The 15,475-nt window shown below is 36.5% G+C and overlaps 1 protein-coding gene and 1 long non-coding RNA gene across 2 annotated transcripts in view; both read right to left on the minus strand.

Annotated features, from left to right (window-relative positions):
- The window catches only part of LOC144439702 (uncharacterized), a 90,580-nt gene that overhangs the window by 60,373 nt on the left and 14,732 nt on the right, over positions 1 to 15,475 (minus strand). The gene's annotated exons all lie outside the window — the stretch shown is intronic.
- LOC144440269 (uncharacterized) lies at positions 11,105 to 14,975 on the minus strand. The gene is made up of 5 exons (XR_013481180.1): positions 14,836 to 14,975; positions 14,252 to 14,379; positions 13,509 to 13,562; positions 12,922 to 13,001; positions 11,105 to 12,303 (listed from the first exon to the last, which is right to left on the minus strand). It is a non-coding gene; the product is annotated as an uncharacterized LOC144440269 (long non-coding RNA).

The following is a 15,475-nucleotide window of genomic DNA, read 5'->3' on the forward strand; positions in this document are numbered from 1 at the left end:
AATGAATTAAAGGGATACACACTGGAAATTGGGAGTTAATAATAACTTTATTTTTTAACAAAGTTAGAACAATATTTCTACAGTAAAGAATTAGATGAAAAAATACCCTATACCTAATGCTACATGTATACATGCATCTAAGTACTTTGTGTAAAAGACGCAGCATAATATGTAGATTTTTGTAAATAATGGTGACTATATCTTTTAGAATATTAATTATATCGCCAGTACATGGAATGTTCTAAGAAAATATAATCATAAAGGTAAAGTTTCATTAATACGTACCTTGTTGTCCGACAAGTATTCCATTCCCTTCGCAACGTCACATATAAATGGCATCAGTTGTCTTGAAGAAATACCACCAGGACCACCACGGACAAATTCCGATTGTCTGTCAAGAATACCTTCAGGTTTCCCAAAGTGAAATATGGCATGATGAGATAATAATATCTACGTACTAAAATGGTCCCATGCTACGTGTAATGTTTTGTTTAAACAGCACTTACCCGTCTTTGTACAACATCCAAGGAGATTGATTATATTTGGGTGACCTGACATCGCTTTAAGTAGCTCAATTTCATTCAGAATGTCCCCTTCATTGTTACCAATGTTATCATCTACAGTGTGAGAGTAACCTCGTCAGTTGAATGTACACGTTAAAATTCATAAATAACATTGCATAGTGCGTACGAATATTATCAGTAATGGACAACCGTTACCATCAATTTGTGGGCACTGCCTTTCCCAGACCAAGACTTTTTGTCCATTCCCGATATTGGCACAATTCGCAACAATCATGATATTATAAAGGATGGTTTTTACTCACCCCTTGGTATCATTTATAGCAACGTTGATGATACCCTCTTTCCCGTCAATGTTTAATGCCTTTCCCTTGGCTATGCGATGGAACATTCCATTATATATGATACTGTCTACTTTCAAATTATTTCTTGGGAATTCAAGTGCCTTTTCTCCAACTTTCATGTACATTCCGTCTACCCTCGTGGTTGATAGGTCAGCATAGGAAGTTTCATCGCTTAATAACTGGCATAATGAAAAGAATTATTAACAGCTATGTAATACTCGCATTACACACACATTTTGAATGTATCAGATGTCTTTTTTTGCAGCTACATGCAAGAAAGTTCGATGACATTATTTTGATTATACATTATTGTAATATTTTATTTCTTTAACTTCACAGTATCATCAGGTCTATCAGGCCACAAACAAAGATTACAAAATAAGTTATTACATTTAAAGGACTATTCCGCGACGCCTTCAAGCGGAAAACGTAAACATGTATCAGGAAGGTCAAGTGAAACAAAAATACCAAGGTATAATAGCCGACATCTACATTGGATTTTAATCAGAAGGAACTTAAGTGGGTGTAATGAGTTGGGGTTCGATGTGTAGTGGATGTGTGATGAAGAAGAGACACTGACAACAACAACGTGTATGAACGTAACTGCGTATCTGTATTATATGAATAATTAATGAGGTCATGTAAGGTCAACTTCAGTCTAGCATTACAACTCATGACATCCCTCTCTTTTCAAAGTTAAGCGAGTCAATCTTAACAGTTTGTGATTGAGAACAACAATTAACAGGAATTGAACGGTTCATGCAAATCAAAGAGTTTGTGTCCAAATAGTAACCGAATAACAGTTCGCGGTAATAACACAGTATCAATAAGAGTTAGCAGTGAAACACTTCAAATAGTTCATGGTAGTTAAACAGTCCATGTGACTAACATTAACAGTCTGATAACACAGTCCATATGAATATACTTATACAGTTCGACAAGTGTATATATGGTTCAAAGTTCACAAGTCCAATCTATCTGGTGGTTTCACATTTCTGGTTGATCTCCTGAGTATACGAGGTGGATCATCAATTGGAGAGGGTGTAGATGTCTCGGGTGTAGACGTAACCTTTCCTTCTGGGGTCATATCCATTTCCACAGATTGCGGGGTATTGAAGTTTTCACCTGTGCGCCGGAAATGACGTCTGTTCCGTCTAAGTGTGCTTCCATTCTCCTTCTGAACAGTGAAAGCACGAGGTTCCTGTTGGATGGTTTTAATTACACCAGGTTCCCACGTACAGTTCTGATGGTTGTAGACACGTGTGGATTCACCGGTGTGCAAGCTAGGAAGAGGTCTTGCATGTCTGTCATAGTATGACTTTTGGGTGTCCTGTCTGTGTTGAAGCTTTACATTGACATCACCGTCAGCTTGTGTTGTAATGTCAGGCTTCCTGATAGTTGGCAGGTTGGTCTGGTAGGCTCTTGAGTTGAGAAGCTCTGCTGGAGAAGGTAAGTTGTGATCTAGTGGTGTGCTTCTCAAGCATAGCATTGCAAGGTGGGGGTCTGTACCGGACTCCTTGCACTTCTGTAGCAAGTTCTTGACAGTTTGAACAGTTCTTTCTATAAGACCGTTAGCCTGTGAATAGTAAGGACTGGTTGTCACATGTTCGAATCCGTATATAGCACTGAATTTCTGGAATTGTGCGGAGGTAAACTGAGTGTCATGTCCTGTCACTAGCTTACTAGGAATGCCAAGTTCCTCGAAGATTGACTTCATGTGTGCAATCGTAGTGTTAGACTGAATGTTGTTCAATCTTCTCACAATGGGGAACTTACTGTAGTAGTCTGATACTAACAGGTATGGTGTATTGTTCCAGAAAAATAGATCGGCTGCTAGTGTGTGCCATGGTCTTGATGGTACGTCGTGCGGCATGAGTGGTTCTTTAACATTCGCCTTCTGGTTGTGTTGACACGGGGCGCATGATTTCACCATCTCCTCTATGTCGCGGTTTATGTTGGGCCAAAATACTGATCCCTTGGCTCGAAGTTTGCTTTTCTCTGCACCTTGGTGAGCATAGTGAATTTGCTCTAGCACTGCTGACTGTAGGGTTTTCGGGATGATGATACGTGTTCCCTTCAGTATTACACCATCAGCAATGGTTAATTCATCACGGTAATTCCAATATGAGAGTAGGTCCCTTGGGCACTGTGACCTGCTGTCGGGCCATCCTTGCATAACCACTGATTTGAGCAAACTCAGAATTTCGTCTTTTGCTGTTTCGCTCTTGATCTGCTCGATGCGGGTGGTGCTTGCATTCATGTGTAGGTGGAATTCGTGAATAGATACGTCAAGGCCTTCAATGGCGTCGCCTGGACGTGGTGTAACTCTAGAAAGAGCGTCTGCCAGTGGAATGTCCTTTCCTGGTACGTACTTGATGCTAATGTCATACTTCTGAATACGAAGCATCATTCTGGCAATACGAGGTGGTGCACTGGCTAAGTGTTTCTTAAATATAGCCTCTAGTGGTTTGTGGTCTGTCTCTACTGTGACATGACGACCATATGCATAGTGAAGCAAGGTTGGGAGTATACCTGCTAAGAAATTGTACCATGCCTAGGAATGTTTGTAGATCCTCCAGACTTGTAGATGGATCCATTTCATTAATAGCTTGTACCTTGCATGGGTCTGGTCGGAGCCCGTCAGCGCTAATGATGTGTCCAAAGAAAGAGATCTCTGTGCATTGTATTTTGCACTTGTCTGCATTGAAACGTAGGCCAGTCTCCTTAGCGCGTTCCATTACTGCCTTAAGGTTACTGTCATGTTGCTCAGTTGTGTTGCCATATACGATGATATCGTCAGCAATACCAGTGACACCTGGGAGGTGACCAAAGGTCTCATCAACCTTCTTCTGAAATACATCTTGTGCGCAGATAAGGCCAAATGGAAGCCGTAGAAATCTGTATCTGCCATGGGGTGAGTTGAAGGTTGTGTATAGAGAGCTTTCATAATCAAGCTTGATGTTCCAGTATCCGCTACGTGCGTCGACAATGGAAAAGTACTTTGCTCCACTGAGTTTAGGAAGAATCTCTTCAACTGTGGGAGTGCAGTGGTGTGGTCTTTTAATGGCATGGTTAAGGTCCTTTGGATCTAGGCATAATCGAAGACTGCCATTTTTGCGTGTGGCACATACTAAGGAATTAACCCAATCTGTGGGCTCATCCACTTTAGCAATAATGCCCTGGGTTACCAACGAGTTCAGTTCCTGTTTCAGTGGTTCACTTAGTGCCTGTGGTACACGTCGTGGTGGGTGCACAACTGGGGGTACACTTGGGTCGAGAGTGATGTGGTACTCTCCTTGGAAACAGCCAATGCCTTCAAAGCACTGCTTGTAGTCATGCATTATCTGTTCTTTAGCTGCAGGGTCACCTTTGGAAGGCGATATATCATGTTGAGTGATGCTGTAATTCACAGTAACAAGTCCCATATCCTGGCAAGTAGGCAGGCCTAGTATTGTTGGACCATCACATTGTACAACGAAAAATGAGCACGACTTGGACTCTCCATGATGTGTGAGTGTCAACACACAACATCCATAGTGATGTAAAGTCTGTCCACCATATGCTGTGATGGTAGTATTAGACTTAGATAATCCCTGGGGAACACCATCAGTGTTACATGGTTTGGATGGAAATAGCTGCTTATATGTGCTTACAGTCATAACATTTCCTTCAGCACCAGTGTCTACCTTACATGTTAGGGGTACACAGTCATTCTCTGCATCAACATATACTTGTATCATGGCCTGTTTGCTGGCTCTCAAGGTGTCTATGTGGATTGTATGAAAATACATCTGTGTATCCTCTGTATCAGAGACATGTACAGGTTTGGCTGCACGGTTGCTGTAGCTGGTACTGGTATCATTTACTGCTAGTGAATGCATACCTTGTTTACTGGGTTTCTGTTTACTCCTATCTTGTTGTTGTGTTCTTGGGTTGGAACCGGGTTTAGCCTTACGTGAGCGGCATACACGCTTCCAGTGATTTGGCTTGCCACATGCTCTGCATTCAGATCCGTGTGCTGGGCAGGAGGACCGGTCAGATTGGTCATGTACTGTGCCACAATTTCCACATTTACCAGTTTTAGTATGTGCACTCTGCCTATTACGTGAAGTGTATCTCATAGCATGGACAGTACTGCTATCTACAGTGTTACGTATGGCACTTAGTTGGGTACATGTGGCCTCTAATGTACGTGCGATGTCGACAGCTTTATCTAGTGTGAGTGTATCTTCGTGTTCTAGGAGCTTCGACTGCACGCGTTGGTTACTTGATCCAAAGATAAGAGTATCAATAATATGCTCGTTTGGGTTGGTATACTTGCATTCAGCTACAATTGTTCTAATGTTCTTTAAAAATGTGTCTACAGGCTCACCTGGCTGTTGCTTTAGTGTGCGTAGCTTGTATCTTGCCAGACGAAACTTGCTTTTAGGAGCGACGTATTCCTCGAATTTGTTCCAATATGTAGCAAGTTTTGTCTTTTCCTCGGTGGTTAGATTCCATGTGGTGACGATGTCAATTCCAACTTCACCGGACCAAATTTGGAGATAGTTGCATTTCTCCGCCTCTGTCTTGGCTGTGAGTGGGCCATTAAAGTATAACTCACACATTGGTTTGAATTTCTTTAGGGCTTGCACTGCATCACTCGAGTGCCAGTCCATGGTTGGGACGGGTAAGCCAGCGAGTTCCGCCATCTTGAACTTGTCAGTCTGCACGTACACACTTTCTCAGACGAACCAAAACAACACCGGCCTGGTGTCGATCATCCACTGTAAAATACACACCTGAAGTTACTGCTGAGTTGTCTAACTTCGATCCCGCTTCTGACACCATGTAATGAGTTGGGGTTCGATGTGTAGTGGATGTGTGATGAAGAAGAGACACTGACAACAACAACGTGTATGAACGTAACTGCGTATCTGTATTATATGAATAATTAATGAGGTCATGTAAGGTCAACTTCAGTCTAGCATTACAACTCATGACAGTGGGCTTACTTTTAAATCCACTTTTTCAGATCTCAATTGGCTCTTCTTGTGTTCTTTGGATATGTTCTCGTATTGCACTTTGATATCGTCATCTGTGTAAAAAAAGATGTAAAATACAGTGCAAGTAAACATATCTATAACACAATTGCACAAGTTATTCCCAAGAAAATATGATCGTCTACTATTGTTATGTAAGCCACGACACAATGTTCTTCAAGAATGATTCTTTAATGAAAAAAGGAAGGTTCAGGCTATACTTTCATTTGAGATCTTTCGGCCTCATGACTTCATGTGGCTTTGCCTCCAGTTCAACTCCTGCCAGTTCGGTATCTGAAAACAAAGAATACAAAATATTCTTAAAATGCGTGGTACTCTCAGTGACAGTCTGAGTATATATCTCTTATACATATTTAGCTTGCTATAGCTTTCATCTCGGAATATTCTTCTAAATGATGAACACAACTAATTTGTGTATAGTTTGTATTGTATCCATGGATACATTTTGATTAAATTTTTTAACAAGGTTGTATCAAACTCATTTATTGCACTCCAACCCATGTTCATTTATGCGCTTTTAATAATAAAATTATCCCAAACCGTTATGCCAGTCAAATGAATTATGCTAATGATTCTAGTCACATCATAGGGCAACATCACAACATGTGACAGTGCAACATAAAAAAGGCTGGGAATATCACTTTAAGATATACCTTAATTACTGAAAATCATTAATTAAACAAATTACTCGTTTAAAGTAAAACCCATGTCGTCAAAATGTTCGCATTGTTATGGTCGCTACATGAAATCTGAAGATTGTGTTCTATAGATATGGCTTAATTACAAAATGTCATTATTATGCAAATTGCTCATTTTCACGAACGTACAAGCGCAATAACTACGCATTAAAAGAGTGGTTGTGTGTCAGTCAGAATTTCGGGTGGGGGAAATGTTGGGAGTTTTACTTGTTTTAGTTGGGGATTTTCCAGAATGTCTTGTACGGTACCATTTGACAAATTTTATAAGACTAATTTCCAAATCTCCCACTATGCCCCGAGGTGAGAGGGGGGGGGGTGACATTGACTCGTGCATATTAAACGTGTATATTGATATCCAAATCTATCACTGTATGTGTTATAATTATGATTGATGTTCCTCTCTCAAATTGTACATCCAGCTAGAAATAAAAAATTATGCAATTTCTGCAAACAGATATTTATAAATTCGCTGTCTATATATTTATATATATATTTTTTATCGATGTTGTATATCTGCTCAGATACACATATGGTTCAAATATTTCAATTTCTATGTCAAGCCATGATTTACATATCTTACACAACAGAACTAATATCATTTCTCGTATATGCTGTTAAACGAATTATATTTGCTAACGGTGCCAGTCCAGCGACTCGCCCACGCATTGGGTTGTCGACCGTATATTTATCTTTGTTTTGCATATAGTGTGATAAAGGTCTAACGACAATTGCTGTTGTTGAAGTTGGCCGTCAACGATCAAGACGTACAAGATACTCAGTACTGCAGCTGTTTAACTTTAGCTGTAAGACGTAAAACTGTTGTGTCCAATACTGAGTTATGTGTTTGTCTTGAGTACGTTGTTACATTGTTGTACAACGAAATACTGGTGTAGATAGATATACACTATACTAAATAGACTAGACTGTTTTTGGAATCTGTACAGTGGGTAGTGGTGTAATTGCTTGTTTCCTACAATGTGATGTAAATCAAAATCGTGATTTACGTCTCGTGTGTACAAAATATATAACAAAGTTACAGAAACTAATACATCATACACAAGACAAACACGTAAACTGACGATACCATTCAGTTCCATGCAATTTGACGACTACAGTACTTGTTTTTCTATCCACAGACGTTAAGACGCTTGATACATTGTCTGTTATGTGAAAGAAACTCGTGACATCCCCTTTGTTACCGGTCCCGAACAACGACCGTGGCGTATTGAGGTCACCACCTGTTGCCATGGATAAAAAACCTGCTTTAAAAAAATCTTATGAAAATATTGTGGATGACTCACAACAGAAAAGGGGTTCGGAAAACAGCAGTAATAGAAATGACAATACAAGCAAGTAGTACTAGTACACTGGGAACTCTGTTCTTTATATGCACGCGCATTCCAACTTGTAACTGAAACTTACATCACACAAGAATGCACGCGCACTCCAAATTGTAACTGAAACTTACATCACACAAGAACTTTTGATTTGATCGTCTGCCTTATCGTCGGGCTGCGTGCTGATTGGTTGATTATGTATGACGTAGACTATATAATGAGTTCATCAGAAACGGCAACAATGTTAACAACAACAACAACAACGCATAACACAAAATATGAATCAATAAATGTAATTCACGACAAATATCACATAAATATAGATATTGTGTATCGATTATGTCTAGAACACATACTAATGTTATCTTGTATGGCAAACAACAACAAAAAATAACAAAATTAAAACATCACTTTTGACAAACCAATCCTACTTTTTAATAAGCAATATAAAATCTCGGTATTTTATGGGTTTTACACTTAACATGTACGACACCCAAAATGGCATTATACCTGTTATGTCAGTTATATATCTTATACGGCTAATCTCTGTGCCCCCCCCCCCCCCCACACACACACATACACTTTTGTTGAATTCTTGGGTCGACAAACAAATCACATTGACATGCAAATACTAGGAATCTACTCAACTGCACAGTTGAAAACTGTTCTCTTAAGTACTGATTTGTGTGTTCTGGCTAAAACATCAAGTGACAAAATCGTGGTCGAACAAAATACTGATGTAAATATATGTATACATATTAAATTATGAATTCTAGATTGTTATGACATTTTGAAAATAGTCAGTGATGGAATTTGTATTTTTGTGTGATTGACAATGGTCAGAATATCATAACCATGGCTCTGAATAAAATTCATTATAGTAAATAATTTACCCTGGAATTATATTGTCGACAGCAGATCATGTTTATTTTCGTCTGACACTACAGGCGGCCCAGTTCATTCTTGTGTAAATCAAGCCATAGTAAAAGGGTCTCGTGACCTTACTTTTGTTGAATTCTTTGGTCAACAAGCTAGCCCCATTGGCATGCAAAGGACTACGATTGCGTTCAATGCACAGTTGAATCTGTTTTGCTAAGTACTGATTTACGTGTTCTGGCTTAGATATCAAGTAATGAAATTGAAGTGGAACAAACCACTTGTATAGATAGATATATACTAAATTATATGCTCCAGATTATGATTTTTTTACAACTATGAAATGGTGTATTTTTTCAAATTCCTGGCTTGGTCTAAAACAGTGTGATGCAAATCAAAAGAATGTAGATGTCATTTGTGCAAATTATAAACAATGGCTGACGCCTACAATACTTTCCTGGCTATATATGCTATGTCAAAGAACCTTGTGACGCACTTTCTTTAAACCAGTTTAGGTCACCGATTGTGACGTATTGAGGTGAACGACTGAAACGTATTCAAATGTAAATGTATGAAAGGTTGTACAATGTACAGTTTAAAGGAGACACATATTCCATACAAAATTGACATTTTGACCATTTTCATATAGACAACACAATATGTTGCCATGTATAGAAATTCATAAATAGAATACGTCAAAATACTGTGTGATATGACAGTGATATCTTGACTATTTACTTTATGTAGCCTTTGTACTCTATCATGCAAAAATAAACTAAACACACAAATTTGGAGAACAAAATTACTTCGACTATGGATCCACTTGTGTCCACTTCTCGATATACCGTGTGCACAACTTATAAAAGTGGCATTCATAAAATAAAATAAAAATTATGTTGGAAATAAAACAATGCTATCATTTTGAAATATTTTTTTATATATAAAAGGTTCCCTATGATTTCCTGGTTACCACTATATAATAACTTAATTGCAGTCCTGATAATATTACTATTAATTAATCGTAATGTCAATAGCATGTCTCAAAATGTATCATTTTAGTAACTCTTTTCTAGCTAAAATATAACAAACCAATATCAAGTTATTTTATAAATTTAGTACAGAAATTACATGTATATAAATGTAAATAACAACATTGTAAATTGTTATCTGGTATGGATGAGATATTTATATAAACATCAATCCAAATACCACATTTCTCATAGTGCATTGTGAACTAACATTCCACTATAAAGCTAACAAATTGACAATTAAACAGTGAAGTAGTAAAGAATTACAGCCAAGATTGAAAGAATGTAATATTATTCTGCTCTAGATGCAACTGGGGTATTTCTTTCAACCAAACACATTTCCACTATTAATCAACCCACTGTATATGTTTATTAGTAGTCAATAATTATATGTATGTAGTGTGTGTGTGTGTGTCAAATATTGAAGCCTAACATTTTTCATTGCCATTACGCATGCTGGAATGCAAATTGAAAGGCTTGTTTGTTTGCCTATTATGCGAGTCATCTCATTCACATCTATTTTAAAATTGACAAATATGTATTTATGTTAAATTTTACATCAGCCGTTCTCTTTATTTTATTTTCTTTATTTTCTTTTATATTTTCTGGAAGTTTTCAGTAAGAAATCATGCAAGTGATGGTTTTTTTTTAAAACAGAAATGTACGGATTACATCAATTCAAATGTTCATCTATTAGAGTTTTAAAAGACAAAATACTTAAAAAATATATTTGTTGACTTGCAAAAATGTTACTTTTGTGAAATCATTATAACTTAACAAATACAGAGTCACATGGCATAGTCTGGATGCCAACGTGGAAGATCTGAAAGAGTCGATGAGGGATAGCACTAGCCTCGATATAATTTGTGTTCGATCACGATATAAATGGAAATCTAAAGATTCCAGATTCCAAACACTTCGATATTCTATCGATAATAATAACGGCCGAATTTTAGTATATATTGCAAATATAACAACAGGCTAGGGTTGGGTAGACAGTTGGATAAACGTTTGTAAGAACAAATTAAAGATAAAATGTACAGTTGTTGTTATGAGTTATCCTCATAAATGATGCATTCCATTTATGAGTATTACTTTAATTATTGCCATGCATTCATCGATGAAAATCAAATTTTCATCTAACATTTATGTTAAACTCTGGGTATCATGACAAACATGTCAGTCATATAGCCATTTACCCGTTCGAAAAACAAAACACTGTACACTGTGTTCATTGGTAACCATCAATGATTTTTAATATGCTGATAATGCTGTAAACCCACACCTTTTTAACGATAAAAAAGAAGGAAGAAAAAGAAGCGAATCATTAACCAATCCAATATAGTTTTAAATTGTCGAGGTCACTCATTAACATATAGGTCCATCCAAAACTTTCAAAGTAAAATCACACTGCCGATAAACTTATACCGTATAATACTGCTTTTAATTACTGCATCTTAAAAGATCTTAAATTCAAATGATCATTCAATACAAAGAAATCAAGGAGAATCTACCAACATATTCATTGGTGCCGGTTTAAAACGAACATTTGGCCAATTGTCTACACGTTTGCGTATGCAGAAAACATTACCAAGTCCACATCTTCTTTGTATTACTATAAAAATGACATTAAAATAACATTCTAAACACCCTATACGAATCTTTACATAACAAATTCCTGTAATGCATGAATTCATAATCAGAGCATGGTAATCTATACTACCACTTTCTTGTCTTCATAAAACCTCGCCCCTTTATTATTTTCAGAAATAATCCCCCTCTCTCTATTTTGTATTAATCAAAGAAAACATTAAAACACACTGGAAATAATCTGAAAAGTTGACTAATTATTTTTGTCTAATTAGCATACACTGCTGTTGGTATTGACCCGATGCATGTGTAATTGTGTGCAGTTAAGTTATAAACTATCTAAGGAGTGACATGTACATAGACGAATGTTACAAATTTGAAAACCCCACTACTCTGTTGCAATTTAATATGTTACCTTAATGTTCCTTCATGCGTTAGAAATGTATGAAATTATAGTGTATGACTATGGTTATCAAATATTGAATTATGTATATACTGTTAGAAATTACTGCAACTCTTCATAATATTGATATGAGAAAAAGAACAATCGCTATTGTTTCATTAAACGTGCATTAGGTTCATCGTATTTCGCATTTTTAATGACTTGGTGTACAAAGTAAGCGTTAACATAAATAATAATTAAATGTTTGTGTTTTACAAAGTGAATTAATTGACACACATTAATGCTATTTAAAGAAGATAGGTGAGTGCTTTAATTTCATTCAGCAAAATAAACCGAAATTTTACAAGGATATATATCAAATAATGAATTCATTGACCGCATTTCATCACAATCAGCAACCTCATAGTTTCATTCATGTGTATTCAATTGATAACTGCATATGTAGGGTCGAAATCGATGTGTTTCTGTAAGAAATGAATAATGAATAAAACGTCATAGAGGGTTTCTGAAGTAAAATACATCTAAGAACAAAGCTGTATTATGTAGTTGTTACTTCTCTCATTTTATTTCTTTCTAAAGCCCAAACTTGTATAGCACTGCAGCCGATCCGATGTATTGCCTAACTTTCAAAATGAAGTGCTTTGAAATGTCAATAAAGTACGACACAGAGACACATATATAAACTCTATTGTGTACTATTGTGTATTGAAGCACAAATAAATATAGTGAACGCTATAGTGGCACTAGTTGAGTTTATCCATTTTAATTGGGTGTAATGTTGCAGAGGTAAAACAGGTAGCTGTGGTAATTTACTTTCCAACTCAGACTTAAAAACCAATAACAATTTACTGGATGCAAAAGTTGTATTAAGACATACCTTCGGTGATGTAGTTTATTGACTGTGTGAATAGAAAACGACAGTGAAATCTCCACTAAGTAATTACTTATTAACTACTAGAAGACAACTGCAATGTCACAGAAAGTATGCATCAAAATCAACACTATACTGCTCGTTCAATGTATGTTCTATGTAAGTATTTTCACCTGGATCAAAATGTTAAAATTTCTGAAATTCCTCGTACCTGTAACTGTAAGCTGTCGCCTCGATCCTTCCTATTGTTTCCATTGTGTATTTCCACGTACCGCACTGCAGTGACATCGTCTGTTTTAAATAAATGAATGTTCAGATTGAGATGGAGTGATAAGTAGTATGTGTATTCACACTCTTTGATTAATATGGTAATGTGTCAAATATAGGTAACCAGCGCTCACAAAAGCACAAACGACAATAAACGCAAGAGCTAAAAATAAATCACGCCCGGCACACTACATCTGAATTTAATTAGATTTTGTAATGCCATGCCATGAATAGACATGGTGATATTCATGATAATATAGAGGTATCGAATAACACTTCTCTCTGGGAGTATGCAATGACAGACACACTCAAATCCCCCCCCCCATATATATATATATATATATATATATATATATATATATATATATATATATATATATATATATATATATATATATATATATATATATATATATATATATATATATATTCTTTTGGATGACATTTTCAGTCCACGTTTCTTCTTCTGCATCATATTTCAAAGTAAATGTACTTTGCAATGGTTGACAAAAGCATATACGTTTAACTAACCATCTATAATCTTTGGCTGAACGTCCTCATATATATTTGTGTGCAGTGCAGCGCCTAAATGACAAATGCGTAAAAATATACATCAAGATATGTTGTGACATGTGATATGTTGCATGAAATTATTATTAGTCTGTCACAAAATGCACTGTCACAGTGAATGTAGAAATTTCACAGCCACAAAATTTGAACAAAGTTCATATTAAGCACTACCTCAGCGAGAGAGAGGGAGAGCAATTGTTGGCAAATGAAGCGACGAGAACAAAGGAAATGATTGGAGGACATGTCCAGTGAGACTTATTTTTGCCTTTGGTTTTCCTGTTTATGTATTGATTACTGCTATCAAATTACCTACGATTTTGTGCGATATATTGAACACCCGCGGGTAACGTATTCAACTTAGAATTCGTGTACAGAAGCCATACTGTAATTGGTATACTGTAAAGGTATTTAGTGAGGGGTTTCTTGTAAGGGCGCATTGTGGAACACAGTGGCATTTGTTTTCATCTTCAATTATGTTTCATTATGATGAATAGTTTCAGGCGAAGGAATTGCTTCCATTCCTCCACACCACACCACATCACACCACACCACACCACCGTACACCACAATACATGTACAATGACACGCAAAGTGTGAGGGGTTACAATCAAAACTCTTGCAAGTTTCTCCTCGCCGGAGACATTCAGTTTACCTCTGGTCAGAGTGCGATGAGAAATGTAAAAGAAAGTATAAATAACGCTTACCTCCCGCTTGTTTATTTCTTCTTCTCCTTTTCAAAATAACGATTAGGGTAACCACAGCAACTATCAGCAGAACAACAGCAAGTACGAGTCCCATTATGTATTCGGTGAACCATCACTATGCTGCACAGCTATGAAGAAGGATATTTTTCGTAATATTAAAACGATTTGACTTAAGCTATACTAGCCACAACGGCAAGGTTTGTTAATTGTTTTTGTTAGATATAAGGACGAACTCATAATATGGTACACCTTGAACGGTATTGAATCATTTTAGAGTAAAATAAAATACTTGTGGAGCAGTACACTTACTACCATGGTACAAAATATACAACCAGGTTGATTGTTGGGTCCGCACCCAAAAATCAACGCCTCCATGAATAACAATTTCTGTACTACTACTTATAGATAAATGGATCTAATTAACATGTGTAATTGGTATTTTAACAATTTTAAGTTAGTTCACTGTTGGTTACGTGATCGCCAAAAATAATACTTCAGTTGCAGCCAGTGTAAGTACGTTCTGTAAATATTGTTTGGCTAATATGTATTTTAACATAGAGTTTGATTGATTTCTAGGTACTCACCTACTGGTGCGTAAAACATTGATTCTTCACATCCACCACTAAGTGTACAGTATGTAATTCTGTATACAGCACTTTTATCGCTGACTTTATATTCAGCAATTGCTGCATCCACAAACTCATTGTCAACCATCCAGTTACCAGTGGCACCTAACCCTTCAGCTTTTATACACACGGAATCTTGGTCTTCATTCAGCAGTTTGCCATAAACGTCGTTCACATTAACTTGTGGTTTACCTATGAAGATATGAATTCAGAATGATTGTATTGAAAATTTAGATCTGACAGAATATGAATTTGAAGAAAGTGCATCAGGGGATCACCTTACTTGCTTAAATGCAAAAATGCAATGCTCCATTAGTAATGGCATTACAGTAAAATGAGCATAATTACATATCTACTGCCATTACCAGAAAAAAAATAGATGCTGAAAGAAGTGTTTTGTTTTGAGTATGTTTAGAACATATGTCATCATTTCAAAAAATTCAAATAAAATATTTTCATGAATAGAACGATGAATGAGAAACAAATGGTTTGATCTTCCTCCTCTGGAACGTAATCACACAATGATTTAATTATTCAGTGTTGATACTTCCCTGACACTCGTAGAATAATACGTCTGCGAAATTTCTCACAATATAAG

This window comes from Glandiceps talaboti, chromosome 9, assembly GCF_964340395.1.
Source record: "Glandiceps talaboti chromosome 9, keGlaTala1.1, whole genome shotgun sequence".
Classification (NCBI taxonomy): domain Eukaryota; kingdom Metazoa; phylum Hemichordata; class Enteropneusta; family Spengelidae; genus Glandiceps; species Glandiceps talaboti.